Raw genomic sequence first — 22,075 nt, forward strand, 5'->3', positions numbered from 1 at the left:
TACATCTTATGCTTTCCCATCCTAATTTGTCTCAAGGACAACTTAATTTCTCTTATTTGGTAAAACAATTATTTGAAATCCGGAATCTCACCCACAGAAATTTAAAACTGGCTTCTCATTGAGTTGCTTCTTGATTACTGAAGGAAAAATGCCTATGCCTATGTAATAAAAACCACTAAACTTAAAATACATGAAATCCGAGGCTTTTCTTTGTTTTAAGACAAGCAGCATCATACTGTAGAATTTACTCTTTTTAAAATATTATTTATTTATTTTGAGAGAGACAAAGACAGCATGAACGGAGGAAGGGCAGAGAGAGAGAGAGACAGAGAATCCCAAGCAGGCTCTGTGCTATCAGCTCATGGAGCATGATGCGGAGCTCCAAGTGGGGGTCGACCCTGTGAAACCCTGAGATCATGACCTAGGCTGAAACCTAGACTCTGAGCTTAATGGACTGAGCCACCCAGGCGCCCCTAGAATTTACTCTTGAATGCAAAGACCTTGTTGTAGTGGCGACTCTGATGGTGATAAACCATTGAGACCTCAGGCATGGCATCAAGCCTCTGAGCCTCAGTTTCCCTCTTTGAAGGTCAGCCTGATGCTGTCAAAGGTCATTAATGAAGAAACCAGGTTATTAACAACATGGTCATTTTAACTAATTATGCAAAATTAAAAATTTTAAAAATCTGGGTTAAAGGAATAATAATTGATTATATAAGCCATTACAGTCTTGTTCATTTTCAGAAAAAAAAATATGGAAGTTCTACTAACTCCTAAATACTAAACTCTGAATTTCTAGAACTCTCAAATACTAAACTCAAACTTCTAGAATTCAAATGGGAAGAGAAGGAATTGCTTCATGAACCAGAACTTCTCCTGCAGATTTTAGGAGGTAAAACAACAACAACAACAACAACAACAACAACAACAACAAATCTAGAAAGGCATGATGTTCACAGATGGCAGGTGCTTTATAATCAGGCTGAAATTAGTCCACTGTGAGGATTTTGCTACTCTGCCTCTGTACCTTACCTCATTGTTTTTTAAGTTGCTCCCAGGTCTCTTCCCTATGTTGGAACCCTACAGAGCATACAAAAGCACTCAATATTCATGGTGGCCATAACTGAATTGTTCTGGTTTTCACCTGTGGTATTTTAGATATAGTTCCAAAGATCTGTGAATGAATGGCATCTGCTTCTTTTCCAGTGATTGAAAAGACTGGTTTTTCTTCATTCACGTAAGCATTGATTCATGCCATTGTTGGGGTGGGATAGAGCAGGGAGTAAGTTCTCTAATTTGAGGAGCTTGCCTTCTTCTCACGGGATGGGGGTAGGAGAAAACAGATGGAGTCAAGATGTGCAGATGTAGGTTTTTGATTCATTTAGAGTCCTTGCATAATAAACCTTTTATTCTAAACATTGAGCACAGCGATGTGAGAGTAATGTACTTTTGGGGGTCAAAAGTTCCTACAAATATTTCCAGATGTCAATTAGACCTAAGAGTTTTGACTTAGACTGAACAGTCTGTCTGTCTTTCTAAAAATTTTTTTTTTCAACGTTTTTTATTTATTTTTGGGACAGAGAGAGACAGAGCATGAACGGGGGAGGGGCAGAGAGAGAGGGAGACACAGAATCGGAAACAGGCTCCAGGCTCCGAGCCATCAGCCCAGAGCCTGACGCGGGGCTCGAACTCACGGACCGCGAGATCGTGACCTGGCTGAAGTCGGACACTTAACCGACTGCGCCACCCAGGCGCCCCTGAACAGTCTGTCTGTCTTTCAAGTCAGGCCAGTCCACACTTTCCCTGGGCCTGGTCCTTGTCACTTTTCCTAAGCCAATTCAGTCATTTCATCTTCTATATCAGTGCTTTCCATGCCTGGCTGTACCTCACAATCATGTAAGAAATCACTTAAAGTACTAGTTAAAAATACACATGTGTATAAATAATACACACACATATATATAGTATATATATTTTACATGTTATATATAAATTAAAAAAAGATACATTTCTTCTCTTAGATATACTCTAAGTTACTAGGAATGAGGGAATGAAGGTCTTGGGATTTGTGTCATTCATAAAGTGCTCCAGGTGATTCTAACTAAGCCAGTTGGCACCATTTTTCAAATCAGATTTTAGGAACTATTACCAGATTTGTCTTTCTAATGCAAAGATTTCTTCAATGGTCTCTTATGAATGCTCAGAACTTTACAGTATAAAGTATAAGGTATTTGAGAAGTCTTCCCACCTTTCCAACCCCATCTTTGATTGCTTCATTACTGGTACTTTATGCTTCAGTCAGACCTGCCTACTGACGTCTCCTCGGATGCCATCAACACGCCTGCGTGCATGTCTTCCTTGTGTCTTTCCACAGGTGCTCAAGGTCTTCTTCCCTTTTCTCCAGGTCTTCACTTTTTTCAAAGCCCAGCTCTAGTACCATCTGGGACATGAGAACCTCCCTTTTTGGACTCTCTTAGTCTTGATCATTTGGGTCACTCATTTGTCATGTGTAGTCCTTCGTGAGCACAAAGTCTAGTTCAGTTCTTGGAAAGGTTTCTAAGTGCCTGGGTACACATGCCATGCCATTTATAGCATTTCATTAATGATAAACAAGTAAAAAACATTTGCCAACCTTTTTAGAAACTAATGTTTGTATTTTGTATTTCAAAAGACATTGTGTAAATAAGAGTGAAGGCATGCATCGTACCTGTCTTAATCACTAAAATCGTGCTCAGTGTCTGGCATATAAATTATTTGTTGGACAAAGTTAGGAAAAAGCCTATGTTGTCTCAAGACCTTTGGTGTTGCTTTTTGTTAATTGTTCTGTGCCTGCTATAATGAGGGTTTGAAGCGTTGGTTTTCACTCTTGTGTTCTCATTATTTCTTTTTTAGCACACAGTGGGAGTTTAAGCTGCCCACTTGACACCATGCCTAGTTCCTGTCCCAGAACCAAGCAGTTTATCATGACTTCAGAAGGCAAGCAGAGTAACCTGAATTACCACGTTATTAAAGTAATGTATAAACCTAGAGGCTACTCTACAGCAAACATTCCAGCAGCTCAAAAAACTCACTGTGCTCCATAAAACTGATCTTGTTGGCTCTCTGGGCTTGTTTATTATTACGGACTTTAGGGCAACTTTGAGAATCTGACCATGGTTCACTAGAGAAATTTCTGTTTTATATTCTTTCCGAGCACACGAACTTAAATTCTTCTGATTTTAATTTTGTTCATGCCTCATAATATATTCTCTCTTCAGTGGATATCATCTTTCTGATAACTGTCAGAAATAGCCCTTGTTATATCTGAAAGTAGATATTTCATTGACTGTCATAGTAAATCTTCAGGAAAAAAGGTACTTGGAGAAGCAGTAGCCTATACGTTTCTGAATTTAGAAAGCATCTTTTGCTGTCAACCCTGTGTTGTAAATATTCTTTGGTAACACAAATGCCTGTGTGAATGGCAGCCAGACTTTGCTTATTTGGTGTAGATATTTATTAGAAGCTGAAAAATGGTTCCTTGACATATTTTACTAAACTACACAAGGAATACAGTATGATTCTAAATGGACTCTTGAGATTTAGGCTCTTTTACCCAGAGCTGAAAGCGTAACCCTGGATATTTTCATTGGCAGCAAATTTTGGCTTTGTTCATTTATTCAGCAGTTATTTATTGAGCATCTTTTCTAGGTCAGATACCACTGGAGGACCTGGGGTACAAAGATGAACAAGATAGGTACATCTTTGTCCCATGGAAGTCACAGTTTATTCAGATAGACATTAAGCAGAGGATTATATTAGTAATGACTTCATTACTGTTGTGATGGTGGTATAAAGTAAAAATCTAGTGTACAATGAGATAATATAATGAGAGCCCCCAATCTCATTTGAGGTGGTGAGTTGGGGTGAGGGGTAGGAGTGGGATTCAGAAAAGTCTTCCCAGAATGGGTCTTCTTTAATATAAGGACTGAAAAAATAAATGGGAATTAGCAGGGCAGTGAGAGCAGTTGCCAGTGCCACAAATGGAAGAATGATGAATGCTAATAGAAATGACACACTTCTGACAAAATCTCAATTATGCTTATCTAATCCTATTTTATAATTGTTCTGTCACTGATACTGGGTAAGAAGGATTGTATGATCTGTAAAACCTGGTTAAAATAACTATATTAGAAAGGACTGGGCTGCTTTTAAGGAAACTTTGAAGGTCAGGAGATGAGGCAGAGATTGTAATGTTCACAAGAAGATGCCCACCATACACATCACATGAGGGTTCTAACTTATTCTAGTAATTGTTTACACTAAACAGAAAAAAATTTTTCTTTGATACATTTCTTGACATATGAGGATTATAACATATTTTAGTATTATCAGTCAAGTTGTACCTGATATGTTACCCAGCTCTAAGATTATGCTTAACATTTTTGGTATTTAATAAGGTAACTATTGCATTGTCCATATGTCCAAAATAAGAAAGAAATAAAGACATCAGGAAGGAAAATGAGACAGAGACAGAAAGGAAATAAAAGCAAGATAATTAAACTTAACACAAGTTATGTTGTGAAAAATGTGTTTAAAATCAAGTAACATCATTTTTCATTTTTGTTCAGAAATTTAAATGATCATTAAGACTGGAATTATTCTATATTCACCAGAACAATAAACATGTTGACTGGAAAATACTGTAGAATTTTCTGTATCCCTCAATTTGGAGCCACTGGTATTTTAGGTGAATCTAAAATACAGTTCTTAAGGGAAATTTACTTGTGTTTCCTCCCAATTATGGACGCAGTGCCAGGTTTAAGGGCTTAGAGAGAGAAAAAGGAACAAGCATTGCAGTTGCCATCAGACGTGGGCTGGGACTACAGTCATCTGAGCTAGCCACTTGATTTATGCTATTGAATTTAATTCTAATAGCAACTTCTTTTTACATGTGGGAAAACTCAGGCTCAGAGAGCTTAACTAATTTGCTGAAGTATTTGAACCAGGATTCAGATGTAATACAGAGCCCATTTTATTTCTTGTAAATTAGAGAAAAAATGTTTTTTCCCCTCTAGAGAAAGAATGCCTGATTTTCCTTATTATTCTGGATTAGCGGCTGTCTATAAAATGCTGAGAGGTCTCATAAAGGTAAACTTACATCTGGTGTGTGGTTCAAAGAGAATTTTCTTAACTAGATGGTAAAATGTTCCTTAAAAGAGATGAGTGTAGAAACAGAACTTGGATTGCTAATGACTTTCTTGTTCATATTTACTTTAGAGTCTTATTTTTTTTCATTACAAATGTAAAGATGTTGACTCTAGAAAAGTAGAAATATAAAAGGGCATAAAGAAAAAAAATCAGAACATGCTGCAACTCAAAGACAACCATTTCATTAACATCAGCATTTCCTGCTAACATTTTCTGCATATTCTTATGAATATATGTTCCCAGTGATACAGTCATACTAAATATAAAATTTTGTCATTTTCACTTGACACTCTAATATAATTTTTATCCCTTGCTAAAAACTACTCGTAAAAGTAATTTTAATAGATGCATATTATTCCATTGTGTAACTTAGAAACAAGCCAAGTGAAATATTCACTTATACAGCAATTATTATGACTCATGGTTAGAACTATTAAGGTAAATATAAAGTTAAAATTAAATCTTTTCTTTTGGTGAAAACTTTTAAAAAAAAAATAACGAACTTGCTTTAGATTAAGGCATTTGCCAAATGGGATAAATTCATAGTAAACCTGGTAGGTCAGGGTTTCTTTCATCTAGACCTTCGGAGAAAATTTGAATCTAGTTCTTTAAACTTAACTGTAATTTGGGACAGGGCATTGCTCATCTTTCCTGCATATAAAGGCTTTTTATTCTTTCACATTTTGGTTGGATAAAGCAAAGAATTTAGCAATTATAGAAAATAACATGCGTATCCTTTTTCTTGACTTTTAATCAGTATTTTATCCCAGAAAACCTGAAACATGAAGAACCACTTTGTGTATAGTTCTGCCTATTGACCGATTTTTGTTTGTTTGTTTGTTTTTGTTTGTTTTTACCTGGCTACTGAGTCAAGAGCATAGATTCCAGAATTAGACTGAGGTCACATTCTGATTCTCTACTTAAGCACTGCGTGAATTTGAGCAAATGACTCAACCTCCAACCTCATTTTTCTCACTTATGGTGTGGGCGTAATAAACATTGCCTAGCTCAGGGGACTCCTGTCAGGATTAAATGAATCCATACACATAAAGCATTTACAATGTTGCTGGTACACTGCAAGTTCTCAATAAATATCAGCTATTATTTTGTGATTATGCCCTTATCTTTCATTTGGTAGCAAAGATTTGGTTAACACACCCATTTTCAGCTTAAAGCCTAATCTGTTCTGTAATGCCTTCAAGGGCACAGAATCTGCATTCCTCAGGAAGCCTACCTGTTCTTTTAGTTCATTACCTTGGTCAGATGTCTATTTCTAGAGGTTTATTTCTGAGATTACTCTTTGGTTTAGTTGCTATTTTGATTATCGATAATATAATTTGGGACTTTGGAACTCACTGAATGGTGTAAGACGTCCCTCAAGAAAATAGAGCTGCCAGTGTAGCTATCACCAGCAGAACTCTGCCTGCCCCAATCTCTGCCTGAAGGGAAAGAGGAAAGCAGGAACTGAGGATAATGGTTATGCTAGTCTGGTTAGAATAAAGGACTTGTTGTAGGGACGATGGGATACGAGTTGGCAAATGGAGGTTGGCATTAGATTGTAGAGGGCCTTGAGTGCCTGGGTAAAGCCACTGGATTCTGTTCTTTGGTTTATGGAGAGTGATAGGATGGAGGAAGGACATTTTTCCAGAGACGCTGGAGTAGGAGTCACCTGTCTCCTAATTCTTATGTTCTTAAATTCATTTCCTTCTCAGTTAGAGAATGTAGGAGGTCATTGTGTTCACATCCCCACTAGTGTCCAAGTAGTCTAGTCACTGAGGAAGGTATTTTTTGTGAAGGTAGTTTTTCTACAGTCCTGAAGTCACTATATGCAGATGGCTACCCCTTTTGTGCCTGTGGTGTTGGCCCTGGGCCCCAGAGTTTTTTGTGACATTTCTGTTCCTTGGAAGCTCAAAAAAATTAAGACTGGATTGTTTTAGAAGCAAGATTTGAGGATTATTATTGTTTAATCTCTTTGCTGTAGTAGAATTTTACTCCTATGAATAGTTATTTGCTAGGTTATACTACGTACACATGCAAAACAGATGCTGTGTATTTTCTGAGTAATCAGAATCCTTGAGAGTTGTGCCCAGCAGTAAGTGGTGCCTTAGTCTAAAAGGTTAATTCTTTTATCAGCTGAAGAAGTTCTCAAGCATCTTCCAGAACATAATTGTCTATGTAACAAAGTTGCTGGATAATGAGGGGAAACATTTCCATTAATAATATAGCACAGGAACTACAAGGCAATTGCAATGAGGTTAAAGGGTAAGAACAAAATGCCAGAAGGAAGTTGTTAATCGAAAGGCTATCTAATTTTTATTGTGTTTTGCAACAAATTCTGTGGAGATTTTATGTGCCACCCCAGACAGAAATTAATTATATCCAGCTCTGGGTTTCTACAATTTCTTCATGCCCCTCATTTTTGCACTTCCATATCATGTTGCAATTAGTTTATATCTGTCTTTCCCACTAGACTGCTGATACTTGACACTGGGGATAGGCCACTTATCTTCTGGTATCCTGCACCTGACATAGGCATGCCACATAGTATGTGTTCAATAAATACTGAATTTTTGTTGAGTGAGAATCTGTTTATAAAAGTCAGTATTAAGTAATAGATGATTGCCACAATCAGTGGCAGCTTAAAAGAGAACGAATTTCATTACAGAGAGCCAGGCTTAGTAACAGTATTCCACAGGGACGTGTCAGTAATGACAGGGGCTGAACCTGACACTTGATCTATTCCCTGTGACCAGGAATGAGACCTACCAGATAATGTGCACAGGTTGTATTATGTGGTGTTTTTTTTGGCAAAAAGTGGGTATGAGTAACAAAGAAGATTGATGGATGCTGTTTTAATTGATCACCAACATAGACCTAAGAGTGGATCTTAGGTGAATCGGGGCTGATTTCCTTTGCCAGGTAGCAAAGAGGCAGCAGTGGGAGCAGAAAGTAGCTGTAGCCCTGCCCCATATGTGAAGTCACTATGGTCCCCAGAGCTCCTGGGTGATGCTTTCTGCTCTGGCTGGGTGAGGGTTGGTCTGGGGAGCCCGGGGGGAAAACTCTCCAGGTGAAAGTGCTTGCCTCAGCTCACTCCTGTCATTCTGACCCAGACCACCCCTAGGTCATGTCCCACTCTAGGGTGTGATAATACATGTCTGTCTCTAGCTGTGCCCCGGGTTTAGGTATAGAAGACCTGTGCCAAGCAATGATAGGCCAAGGAGAGGGAACTATTATACTACACTCTAACAGACCAAAAACTAAATTCACTCAGTTTTTTTCCATTTGATTTCTTCTCCACCACCAGCTCTAATACCAGCCACCATAGCCTCCTAACTGGTCTCCCAGGCCTACACTAAAATATTCTGTATCCAGGTCCTATCAGTCAGGAAGATCTTAAGGTGAAAATCTGATTATGTCACCACCAACATCCCTTGCCTTCTAGTGCTTAAATTCTTACAAAGTTTCCTATTATCCTAGGATGAAATCTCCAGTGCTCACCCTGACCTACAGTCCCTGAATGGTGTGGCACTGGCATGTTTCCAGCCTCGGCTCCTATCATGCCTCCTCTTCCTCCAGTCTCCAGTCACTTCCTCTGGTACAACATACTCCCTCACCACAAGGACTTTGCATATATGGCTCCTTTTCCGTGGGTCAATCTGCCCAGTCCTCTTTACCTACTTAGTTTTTTATGCTTCAGCTCTCAGTTCAAATGCCTCTTCGCCAAGGGAACAGTCTCTGTTTAATTATGTTTTCATAAAACCTTTCCTTTTTTCAAAGCACATATCTCAGTTGGTAAGTACACGTTTATCTATGTGGCAATTGGATTAATGTTTATCTCCCCATCAGATTCTAAATTTCATAGTGCAGGGATTATACTGTTTTAGTATCCTCAGTGACTAGCACAGTGACAGATGCATAGTAGTTGCTCAATAAATATATCATTACTAAATGAAAAAAAGGAAAATTATCACCATAACTAATACTTGCTGCCTTCTGGACACTCTTCTGGAAGTTATTTATAACTCATTCAATCCTCATAATGCCAAATTAGGCATATTCACTATTATTATGCCCATTTTACAGATGAGGAAACTGAGGCACAGATAAAAAACTCAAGGTTACACAGCAATTGGCAGCATGAACATTTGTACCCAGTTTCCATGCTCTGTAACTGTCTGCCATACTGCCTCTTGGGGTGAGGAGCTTTATTATTTCATCCAAACCTTAAACTAAGTATAACCATCTCCATTGAACAGATAAGTAAACTGAAGGTAAGTGAGTTAAAATAACTTACTCAAGGTCATGACCTCGTTAAGTGGCAAAGCCAAAGTTTTAATACAGGTCCCCTAAAAATCATGCAGTTTCCTTTGTAACAGTCCTTCTCTGGGTGTGTTATAACACTTTGAGTGAGAAATTCTGATCTAGAGAAAATAGCTAGAAAATCACTAATTATGATGACACCAAAATATGACTCATGATTTAATGAGTGCTTGCCATGTGTGAGGTGCTGTGTGATGTTCTTTATGGAGATTGCTGCATTGAATCCTGACAAGGATGCTGTGATTTGGAGAAGTACCCCAATACTTTCAGGGGTTTGGTAAAATTGGACTGTGTGAGAGTCCAGGGAGCAAGTATTCCCCCAAAGAATCAGAACATAAAAAGCGAGAATGGTTTGCAATTTGTGTGGCTGGATGCTGATGGCTGGATTCATTCTTGAAGCTCACCTGAGGTTACAGAGAATGAAATTCCAGTAAGGGATGTTTAAGCGGAAGAAAACGCTTATGATTTATGTCTTGTACTCTTTGCATTTAAACAGTGCAGACACTGATCAGGATAGAAACCATGCAGGGAAGCCCTGGTCTGAAATGTCATTTCACTGTAGTCTCTTTAGTGTTATGCAGTGTGGTTGCAAGATATGCTGAAATGGAAATTTAGTGTTACCATATTCTGAGATGTATTTACACGGTGTTTTTATAGTCTGTGCATGTACCTTCTGTTTATTACTAAATAAGCTCTATATTCATCGTTGTTGACTGAGGCGAAGACTGACATGCTGACATTGAAAAGATGAAGCAAGATTATATCTCAGAGTAAAACATGCAGCCTAGAAAATGGAAACTCAGAAGTAAATGCCGATATCTGAATAAAGAGGCAATTTTCAGGGTTTACTTTACATGGTTCTTAAGGAGCCAATCACATTTATATCTGTGTATGTTATTTCTCACTACAAAACTAGTAATTGCTTGTTTAATACTTTCAGATAAGGGTGAGGTTTTGCTGACAACTACATTCTTTTAGAAAGCCGGAAATAATGAAAACAAAGCAAATGTAACAAATTATTGGCTGCATTAATTACAACACCTCCCCCTCCCCCCCCCCCCCCCCAAAGGAAGGTTCTGGTTGTTGCAATCCTAGTATCAAAGGAGTGATTTGTTTAGAACTGTCATTTACATTACTTGCTTCCAAATTACGGGCTAAAGATATATCAGGACATGAATGGAAATCTCTCTTTCTGACTAATGCACATTCATGTTCCATATGTGATATGAAACATGCCTATTGTCCCACAGATTCTTTTCCTCCATTAACCTCTTCCTTTTGCTTCAGAATTACCTACAAAGAAATGAAATGGAGCTGCATTGTATAACCAAATGGTGGAAATTTCTTTTTCTTCTTCTACAGAAGTGAAGGATTTTTTTCCCAGACAGAAAGATTTGCTGCTACCTGTATCCTTGGGTTTTACCTAGCTGATAAAGAGCCCATGGATTATACAAACATAACTGTATTTCCATTATCTCCCTCTGACAAATTACAGCCTGCCAATACAACTGCCATAGTAGAGAGCAGGCATTTGGTTTTAAACTGTCTTCTTTTGCTGGAATCCTTAAAACAAGGCCATGATTCTTCATAGTTAGTTGAAATAGAAAATGCTCAGGCTCGATACACGCAAGGAAATTGCAACCTCCTTCTCCCACTCCCCCTCTCCGATCTCCTTTCATTTATGGAGACCCTTTACTGCATTGCAGTCCTGCAAAGCTCTCAGGGAGCCAGAACCACGGGCTGGGGGTGGGACTGCATGCCAAGCACCACCGCCTCTCTTATAGCCAAACCACAGAGCCTCGCTTGAGGTCATCTTTTACATTGTATTCCGATTTTATAGAGCTGCTTTCGGTAAAGAGAAGACAGACACATTGCTGAGATGTGTGCAGCATGATAGTTTTATAAGAAGAAAAGAAAACCCCAAAGGTTATACAGTTACCTGCCAGTCTCATCCAGTGCTGCAATTTTTGGAAGAGGTGGTGGGAAAAAGAAAAATTCTCCCTTTAGTATGTGACAGTAGATTTAGGAAACTGTTTTGGCCCGATTAATTTTGTTATTTTTCCTTGAAAAAAAATGAAAAGGAGAGAATATATGCACTGCCCTGCTTTTTTCTCTCTAAACTTTTTAATGTAATTATGAAATAGTATCATATTTTGAAATAATTTTATTTGGTCTCTTTTGAAACAGTACATTTGTAAGAGATTCTTCTGTTTTTCTGGGGCCTCTTGGACTATGAGGTGGAATATTTCCCTCTTTGGGCCCTAGAAGAAAGACATGCCTACTATCACACTAATTTTTTTTAATGTTTTTAAAATTTATTTTGGAAGAGAGAGAGAGAGGGAGAGAGAGAGAGAGAATAAGAGAGAAAACGCACGCAGAATCTGATGTGGGGCCCTATCTCACAAATTGTGAGATCATGACTTGAGCCAAAGTCAAGAGTCGGACACTTAACTGACTGAGCCATCTGGGCACCCCTACCCGCACACCTGTTGAAGGCTATTTAAGGAGGAAAGTCTTTATCCTGAGGATGTTTTCTTGGGAATGGCCTCTGTTGGACCTCTGTTGTCTAGGCAGTGCAGCAAACTCCTCTTGTGTGGTTAGGGTGTGTGATCCCCATTGGGTTCACCCCAGTGAAGACTACCCACAGAAGGGTTAATTGCCTAGGTAGTGGCATTTTAAGTGAGTGCCCTTACTCTCTGAACTTCAATTTCCTGGTCTGAATAATTGAAACAATAAATCCTCCCCGTCTTCTCCCCCCATAGGGCTGTGAAAATTAAATGGGAAGGCATGTGAAATACTTTGTAACATAGAACGTGAAATACATTGTAACATAGAATGATCTCTCCATATTGAGGCTGTTTTTGGCTTCCTCATAGTTTTTATTTAAGGATATGGATGTTCCTCTCCTTACTTGCCCCATCTCCCTAAATGTATTTGAGTCTCCTACCTAGCCTGGAAAACGTCCTTCTCAAATTCTTCTTCCTAGCCATTATTAGAAGGATAAATCAAATACTTGGTTTCTTGTCTGCCTTTCTGCTAAGTGTCAACTCCAGGAGAAAGGTGCTATGTCGTTTGGCTCATCAGTGTTTCCCTGTGGTCCAGTGCCAAGCCTGGGTGCATTCAGCAAGTATTTGCTGAAGAAAAATGAGTGCTTAGAAGGTTCCTGAGTCCACTGTTTGGACCTCTTTTGTTCTTCTGCTTGCTCCTTACTCTAGGGGCTGCTCTCCCCAGAGAATGTGATGTGGAGATACTTTGGGCAAGTGTGAGTTTTAGTCTGAAATAGTCTAATGATTTTACATTTTATTAAAATATCCTCCATTTCCATTATACTTTGATTTTCTTAGCACCTATAATCCTTTTTAGGAAAGAAGGCCAAATGCCCTTACTAAATATTTTGACTTAAAAAAATGCTTCAAGGAATTAAAGAATAAGTGTTTTTATACATGTTCATTGAAACCAGACCTCTAGCAAAAACATTTGCTTATTTCATTGCTAACCTCTCATTTGAAGCTAGTTCAAGTGAAGTGGAGATTGTTTTTAGAAGCTTACAATTAACCTCAAGTCATGAAAGTGAGAAGAAAATGATAAGAACATTTATTTTATTTCAGTGTATATTCAGAACTTCTGGAGACCTGTGTAATGGGCTATAAATATAGTACATTTCTAATTTAATGGATTTAAAAAATAATTATCTTTACTAATATTAAATTATTTATGGTGAAATCTTAATAAGATATATAACTTTTATGAACTGTGAAATTACTGTAATGTTTTGAAAGTTGTTCCTTATTCTTTCACTGATTCAGTGCATGATACTGCAGAGGGTCTGTGACTTTTATATTTGAGTATCTGAAACTAAGATAATAGGTAGTACTTTTTGCTGCCTCTTTGGAGGACTACAGAGTGAAAATAAAATATTTCCTTAACGGTTTTGGAAGATGAGATATAAAGGCTAATATATATGTTTTGTATCTGTATAAATGTTTATGTGCACATACATATGTAAATATGTGTGTAAATATCGTTTTAGAACTTTCAACAGTCTTTTTTCTTTTGAATTATGAAATATTTATACAAAATAACATCTGTAACATATATTCAATGTGATTAAGCATACTAGTAAACAGGCAGTTCTTAACATGGATAAATCTCCAATGTCCTGTTTGAAAACAAATAGTTCATTATTCTCCTTTGAGCCCAGTGGCAACTGCTACTTCATTTTAAATGTAAAACATAGTCAAATGAATGATGTTCAGTTTGGAGCACCCAGAAACAAGGCTTGGTAGAGTAGCATTTTGCATTGGAGGGTGAGTGGTGGGTCAGCCTATAACCTCCTGCCCTCCTGGGCCCCTCCAGGCACAGAGTGAACACCATTATCAGAGTGGTCACTTAGTCTGGTGACCAGGAAGGATTATGAAGACCTGGAAAGTTTCTTTAACTCAGGTTTAAGACCATAAAGGTATTGAGAATGAATGAACCCATGTTGTGGAATGTGAGTTGCACTTTATTATTATATTATTTATTATATACATTATTTTGTGTACTACTATACTATTGGTTTAAGTACAATTATATTAAACAAAAATATCAGATGGTGTATCAAGGGACTCAGCTATTTATTTGTGGACCTTCCTGACTAGGAGTTGATGACCTGTAATTTTGTATCTCTGATCACCGTGGAACTGGTTTTCTGCTGTGGTCTGGTTCCCATTTCTCCTGTTTGTTAGTTGTTCAGGCTTTCCATATCCTCTTTTCTCCATGCTATTCTGCCTTGTCCCATTCATTCATGCTGGAATCCAAACCTTCCTGGTAACGGAATGCTTTTTATTCCTTGCAGATTTAAGTAAAGATTTGATCTCTTTCGCCTCCATCATCTATAGATTCCATGGGTTGCTTTCTCTGATATACTGTAAAATATTTATGTCCACTATTATTTGATTATAACTTTTCTATTTTCTCGGCTATGCATTTTATCCATTTCCATCTGAGTAATTTTCTTGGTTAGGTCTGTGAAGAGGAAGGTTATGAGTTCCTTTGGCTTTTTGCTAGGAACAATAATTTCCATGTTGCGTTTGAGCTGACAATGGGATTCTTCATTGGGCGGTTATGTAGACACCGTTACACTTTGGTGTAATGGGATTTCACTACTTATTAAGGGATTACATAATGTGTCTTAACAGTCACAAAGTCTTCAACATTCTCATGACTCAAGATAGATATTAGTTCTATATGTAATATTTCCATGTAAATAATGAACATGGACAAGTAAACTCATTATTCTGCTTTGTTCATGAATATGATTTTTCATAATATCTGCTTTTTTTTTTTTTTTTTTTTTTCAACGTTTTTTATTTATTTTTGGGACAGAGAGAGACACAGCATGAGCGGGGGAGGGGCAGAGAGAGAGGGAGACACAGAATCGGAAACAGGCTCCAGGCTCCGAGCCATCAGCCCAGAGCCCGACGCGGGGCTCGAACTCACGGACTCACGGACCGCAAGATCGTGACCTGGCTGAAGTCGGACGCTTAACCGACTGCGCCACCCAGGCGCCCCAATATCTGCTTTTTAAAATGCTTTACTCATTTGGGAGAATCTTAGTCGAGAAGGAACTGCTTCCTCTACTTTTCTGTGACTGAAAATAGTGTTGATTTACAGAGACTTTGAAAGGTTGTGGCCTGAGTGAGAATACAAATATATTGTGCTCATGTTGGTCATAACCCTGTTGCCTTAGTGTGGTCTCTAGATCTATAAAATAGGCTTCATGTCAGAAGTCAATTAGGAACACATGTTGTCTGTTAATTGCATGTTAATGAATAGGCTCCAAATAAAATGTTAGAAGTTTTTCTTCTCCAAATGTGTATCATGTTGAAGTTCAAAATATGATTTTCTTTAAAAAAACCTTATTCTTAAATAATTTAAAATTTACAGAAGACTTACAAAGACAGTATAGAGTTTTTGTATATCCTTCACCCTGCTTCCCCTAATGCTAACATCTTACATAACCATGGTGCATTTATTAAAGTAAGAAACTCACATTGGTGTAATACTATTAAACTACAGACTTTATTTGGATTTCACAAGTTTTTCCTCCTGTGAAGGACATATTTTTAAATCACTTTATTTTTAGAGCATTATTTTATGGAGAATTATTTTAATAAAAGAGCTTAATGAAGTTATGCCTTTAAGGGATTGGGAAGTCTAATGTAGATATATTTTTGGGAACTTCTCTAGAAAGTTAATGAAGGATTTTAAATAATTTTGTAAGGTGAAAACATTAAAACATTAAGTATTTTAATTTTGATTTACAGAATCATTTTAACCAGTATGTTTATTATTCTATATAATGAATATAGTATCATTTATATGAATACTTCTTTCAAGTGAATGCAGTTTTGCTTTTCCTAAGGGTCAGAAGTGTGGATATAAGGAAACTTCTACAATCATCTCTTTTTTTCATCCTGTAGTTTTTAAAGTCATTGACTCTCTCACAGGCTTCCCCTGTAACCATGATGAATTTTACATATTATGGAAAATACTGCCAATTTTGATGAAGGCTAGAATAATTTTTACTTTTAAATTTTGTAAAATGTTTATTTCTTATTTTTGAGGGAGAGAGAGAGAGACAGAGTGCAAGTGGGGGAGGGGAAGAGAGAGAGGAAGACACAGAATCTGAAACAGGCTCCAGGCTCTGAGCTGTCAGCACAGAGCTTGATGCGGGGCTCACACCCATGAACTGTGAGATCATGACCCGAGCCAAAGTTGGACGCTTAACCGACTGAGCCACCCAGGTGCCCCAGTTTTGTTTTCTTCATGAAAAGATGTTACATCAACCTTTCTCTTTTTTCATTTTATTTGATAGCTTAGCAAATTAATACATTAAAAAAAAAAAACCATTGTCTTTGTCCCACTTTGCTCTTTTGTGCTCCTTGTGCTTAGTGCAGGATACTAAGGATTGTTGACTTTTCAAACATTTGTTTTCATTAATACCTGAGCACTAGTGTAAATGTAAGGGACACAGATTAAAAAGTGAATGCCTGGGTGATGGTGGCATTGATGTTACTACAGTGGTGACTTGGGTCTCTTCACAAGAAAAAAACAACTGAGAATAATTCAAGAACAAGATACCACTGAGAGCATCCCTTAATACATGGGTGAAGCTAAAGCATCCCCTGTACCACAGAGATCAAGAGAGACTGTGGTAGAATGGTACGAGAGCTGACTGCATTGCCCCTCTCCCAGGCCAGTGCAGCACCACACCAACAGGTCTCCATTGAGCCGCCAGTCCTTCAGTGGGAAAAGAGAACACAGTGGGGACCACTGGCTCCCCCCAGCGTTGCTCTTTGGGAGCCCCTACTCTGATCTCATACCACAAAGACTGAAGAGGCATCTGTGTTGCTCAACCAATGGGAATCTGAATGTGATGGGTAAATGAGGAGGGGCTTGCAAAAATCAGCATATGGATCTTGGCAGGTCGGGTTCATACCTGTGATGCCCAAGTAGTAATCCCAACCAGTGGTTTTGCTGTCTGACTAGGGAGGCAGATTGGGTTTCCCTCTGACTAGGGAACTAAGTAGGGTACAGATCTGTGTAATGTGGAACCTCAAATGAATTTTGACATCCCTAGAGCCCTGTTTACTCACACCCAGGCATTGAGCTAAGTCACATCCCCACCTGCTGTGGAGTGCTTCTGGTCCTATCAGACCAAAAGGGCTGGAGACAACTCCTGGAAGGTGTGTGGGCCAGCAGCACTTGAGCTGAGAGGTGGGTGGGCACAGTAAAGTGGTCCTGCTTGGTCAGGGAACTTGGGGTGCAGGTTGGTATAAGTTAAGTCAACAAACAAAGAGCTTTACCTTTGTTTGGTTGCTCTTTGTTAGGGATGCTTCTCCCACTGTGCCAGGTAGGAAATTTAATTTGTATTCAGCAGTGGGCTTAGAATATAGCCTTTAGACTCTCTGACCAAGGAACCTAGCCAGAGTACATGGGAAGCTCTGTAGCCCACCCAACAGTCCTATGTACGGTGGCACCTAAATAGAGAGCACAGCCATGGCTTTTATTCCCTGTCTGAGGAGCAAAACTGATGGCTTCACTAGATCAGGAAATTCATTGTACACTCTGGACTAATTCAGGTACATAAACAATAAGCTGTATAGGTCCTGGGTCCCATCCTGCTGGCCTATGAGGACAGGGAAGCTAATTCATAGTACCACCTATTACTGAATTTATCTATTACCCAACTATCTCATGAACCTGACCACAGAATCCAGGAAATTATGGAGTCCATCTGCAGCTCACTTGGGTAGGGAATCAAGCCAGAAGCCCTATCCAACTTTTACCAGCCAGTGGCACATCCCCCATCCTTGTCCTCAGAGTTTGAACAGTTGCCTTGCCCCAAAATAGATCATGGTTATAGGCTCCACCTGCCCAAAGACATAACCCAGAAACCCAAACTGAACTTATTGGTGAAGAGCTGCCACTGCTAAAGCAAACCTGTAAAGTCTGGAAGAAGATCCTGATTGCTAAATTACTCAAGATGAGGAATCAAGGATCATAAAAAATCAGGTAAAGACACCACCGAGGGAACTAATAAAGCTCCAATAACTGACCCTAAAGAAATGGAGATCTATGAACTGTCAGACAAAGAATAATCAGAATAATTCTCATAAGCAAGTTTAGTTAACTACAAGAAAACACAGACAGGCAACTTAATGAAATTAGGAAAATAATGCATGAACAAAATGAGAAATTTGACAAAGAAATGGTAACCATAAAAACCTCAGAAATCCTATAGTTGAAAATTACAGTAACTGAAGAGTTCAGTGAAGTGTCAAAAGTAGACTAGACCATGTAGAAGAAAGAATCAGTGACTTTGAGGATAGAGCATTTGAAGTTACCCAGAGGAGCAGGGAGAAAAAAGAATGAAAAAGAGTGAATGGGATTATGGGAATTATGGAACACAATGAAAAGAAACAGTATTCACATTGTGGGAATTCCGGAAGCAGAAGAGAAAGAGAAAGGAACAGAAATATATTTAATGCAACAATGGCTGAAAATGTTCTACACCTGGGGAGAGAAATGGACATCCAGATCCATGAGGTCCAAAAGACCCCAAATAAGTTGAACCCAAATAGGACTACACTGAGACACATTATAGTTAAATTGTCAAAAGTCAAAAACCAAGAAAGAATTTAAGAGCAGCAGGAGAAAAGAAGTTACATAGAAGGGAGCCCCCATAAGATAACCGACAGATTTCTCAAAAGAAACCTTTCAGGCCAGGGGAAAATGAGATGACATATTCAAAATATTGAAAGAAAATAACTGTCAGTCAAGAATTCTATACCCAGAGAAGTTGTCCTTCAGAAACAAAGGACAGCTTTTGTTTGTGTAAGACACAAACTCTTACCATTGAGTATGATGTTAGCAATGAGCTTGCCATTTGTGTCCTGCACAAACAAAAGCTGGGGGAGTTCATTACCACCAGACCTGCCTTACAAGAGATGCTAAAGGGAGTTCTTTGAGTGGAAGTAAAAGAATACTAGTTAACATCATAAAAACATAAAAAGATAGTGTAAGTCTCACTGGTAATGGTAAATATATAGTCATAATTAGATTCTGAAATATGGTAATAGTGGTGCATAATTCATTTACAATGCTAACTTTAAAGATAAAAAATGAATGTATTAAAAACTATACAATAGTCTGTTATTGAGGCGCCTGGGTGGCTCAGTCGGTTGGGCGTCCAACTTTGGCTCAGGTAATGATCTCGCGGTCCGTGAGTTGAAGCCCCGCATCGGGCTCTGTGCTGACAGCTCAGAGCCTGGAGCCTGTTTCAGATTCTGTGTCTCCCTCTCTCTCTGACCCTCCCCCGTTCATGCTCTGTCTCTCTCTGTCTCAAAAATAAATAAACGTTAAAAAAATTTAAAAAAACTATATAATCGTCTGTTATTAATTACATAGTATAAAAAGCATATAAGTTGTAACAGCAATAATGTAAGGTGTGAGAGGAGGAGAAATTAAAGTGTAGGGTTTATGAATGCTATTGAAGTTAAGTTGCTATCAGTTTTATTTATTATTTATTTATTATTTATTTTGTATGCAAACTTTTTATTGAACTATTATTTAAAATATCACTCTTCAAAGAGGTCACAAACATTATAGCACTCAAATATTTTAGGTAAAACTTCAAGGGTAAGCTATTTTTTTTTTTTTCAGTCAGCTTGTCCAAAGTTTAGCAGTGGAGGACACTGCTACAGAGACTTGCAGTTGGTTCAGACTCAGTTTCTGCTCATGCTATGTAGAGTATCCACGAGGTTTTTATTGTAATCTGCAATCTGCTTGGTCACATTTTTCATAATTGACTGGTAATCACTCTTTTGACTCTTGGTTGCTATGAATTTTTTCATCCAAAATTATTTTGCTCGTGGTGTTGCCACTTCCTGTCTAAATTTGTAAGCTTAGAATGTGTCTCACTTTCTTGCAGTTGTGTTTTTAGCATCTCATAGTTTACATTTAGCTTCTGTTATTTTCTTAAAGGCATTTCTACGGGTTGTTAATACTGTTCTCTCCTGATGTAATTTCTTTTTCTTTTCTTCACCTGATGATTTTAAAGCTGGAAAATCATTATATGTTTTCAAATCAGCTGTCATTTGCTTAATTTTGCTTTTCAGAGAATACTGTTCCTCAGTCATCTTACTTTGCAGAAGCTCCATTTTCTGTAGATCCAACTGTAGACATTGGCTATCTGAGGTCAAATTTCTAGTTGTACTTTGTGATTTCTGCATTTCAGTAGATTTAAAGTTGAGATCATCCTACATCATCTTCAGCTCTTGGTTGGTGATAGAGGATATCTGTTTTATACAGTTTATATTTCTACTACTGTGCTCCAAAAGTGTAACAATGTTGGCTTCTATCTGTGCCTTCTGCTCCAGTTCTTGATTCTTAGTTTCCTCAAAAGTCTCAATAAAAGTGTCCGTATTTTCCTCTCCCTGTTTTAGTTCCTTATACTTCTGACTCATTTCACCATGGTGTTCTTCTAAATCCATGTCTAGTTGTCTAATTTCTTCATTAAATTGCTTTATTTTTTCTTTTATGTCTATTAGCTGTTGCTCCTTGCTGCCTATTTCCTGATTATCTTCTTTAACTTGCTTGAGTAATCTCTCTCTTTCTTTCATTGGAGATCCCATGCTTTTGTCTTCAGCAATCATTTGGTCTTGATGGGACTCCCAACTCATAAAGTTTTTTTGTGCAGCAGTACAGCCTCCTATTTAACCTGGAGGTGTGCTATTTCAGCTTCCAAGCTCTCTTTTTTTTATGTTCAGTGAATCTAGCTGTTGCTGAAGTGTATCTAATTCCTGCAACAGTTTCTCATTTGTGGTTTTCATTTCTATGTACCTGACTTGTTTTTCAGGAGATGTGTTTCTGATAATGTCATCTGCTGCTTGCTTTTCCTATTCAACTTCTTCTACTCTTCTAGTTTGTTTTTCCTTCGCTTGTCTTTCAGTAAATATGATATCCATATGTTGTGTGGATAGCTCATTTTGAGCTTTAAGCATGTTGTAATCATTCATTACTTCTTCCATTTCAGCATTGGTACTAAGTTTATCTATCAGCTTATTGTAGTTTGCTAGTTGTCTTTGAACTCTTTGATTTCAACAGCTAAAGTCTCAGCTCTCTTTTCATATGACAAATACACTGAATTCTCTTGATTGTACATTTCTATTTCTTTCTGAAGTTTATTAACTTCTATTGTAAGTTCATTTATTTTACTTTGAAGAAATCCAAGATAATAAGATTTGTCTAAAATTTGCCTCTGGGAACCTTTCATTCCAGTTTTCATTCCACTCAAACCTTGTTATGTTACAGGACAATCATCAACTTTGATTTGAGAAGACAGAATTCCTCCTGTCCCTATGGGACCACCACCAGAGCCTGGTCTTGCTGTTCCCGGTGACATTCCAGTTGCCACTCGAATATTACCTGATGGGGGGTCATATTCCAGAAGGAGGTCTTCCAGTCAACCCCGTTCCACCTTGTGAAACAGGGTAAGCTGCTGAAGGTTTGTAATTCCTGGCCATTGTTTGTTTACTTTAACCACTCCCCTGGTGCAGCAGGAGGAAGGTTGTAGCAGGGGTACTCAAAGTTGTTTCCAGGTTTCTATCAGTTTTAAAATAGGGTGTTATAAGTTTAAGATATGTAAGCTTTATGGTAACCACAAGGGGAAGTTCTGTAGTAATTACACAAAGGAACACGATAAAGAAGTCAAACAAACTGATATCAAAAGACATTAAAACACAAAAAAGACAATAGGATAAGAAACAAGGAACAGTGGATCTACAAAACAACTAGAAAAGAATTAACAAAATTACAATAGTAAGTCCTTACCTATCAATAATTACTTTAAGTGTCCCAGATTAAACTCTCCAATTAAAAGACATATAAAGGCTGAATGGATAAGAAAAAAACAAGATCCAAATATGCTGCCCACAAGGAGCTCCCTTTAGCCTTAAAGACACACAGTGACTGAGAGTGAAGAGACGGAAAAAGACATTTCAAGGAAATGGTCACCAAAACA

General features: G+C 38.0%; 1 pseudogene; it reads right to left on the reverse strand.

Annotated features, from left to right (window-relative positions):
* Positions 1-19,778: 19,778 nt before the first annotated feature.
* On the reverse strand, positions 19,779-21,589 carry LOC109263292 (intraflagellar transport protein 74 homolog; annotated as a pseudogene).
* Between the last annotated feature and the right edge of the window lie 486 nt (positions 21,590-22,075).

Source organism: Panthera pardus, unplaced genomic scaffold, assembly GCF_024362965.1.
Source record: "Panthera pardus isolate Hobbes unplaced genomic scaffold, ASM2436296v1 HiC_scaffold_17, whole genome shotgun sequence".
Classification (NCBI taxonomy): Eukaryota; Metazoa; Chordata; class Mammalia; order Carnivora; family Felidae; genus Panthera; species Panthera pardus.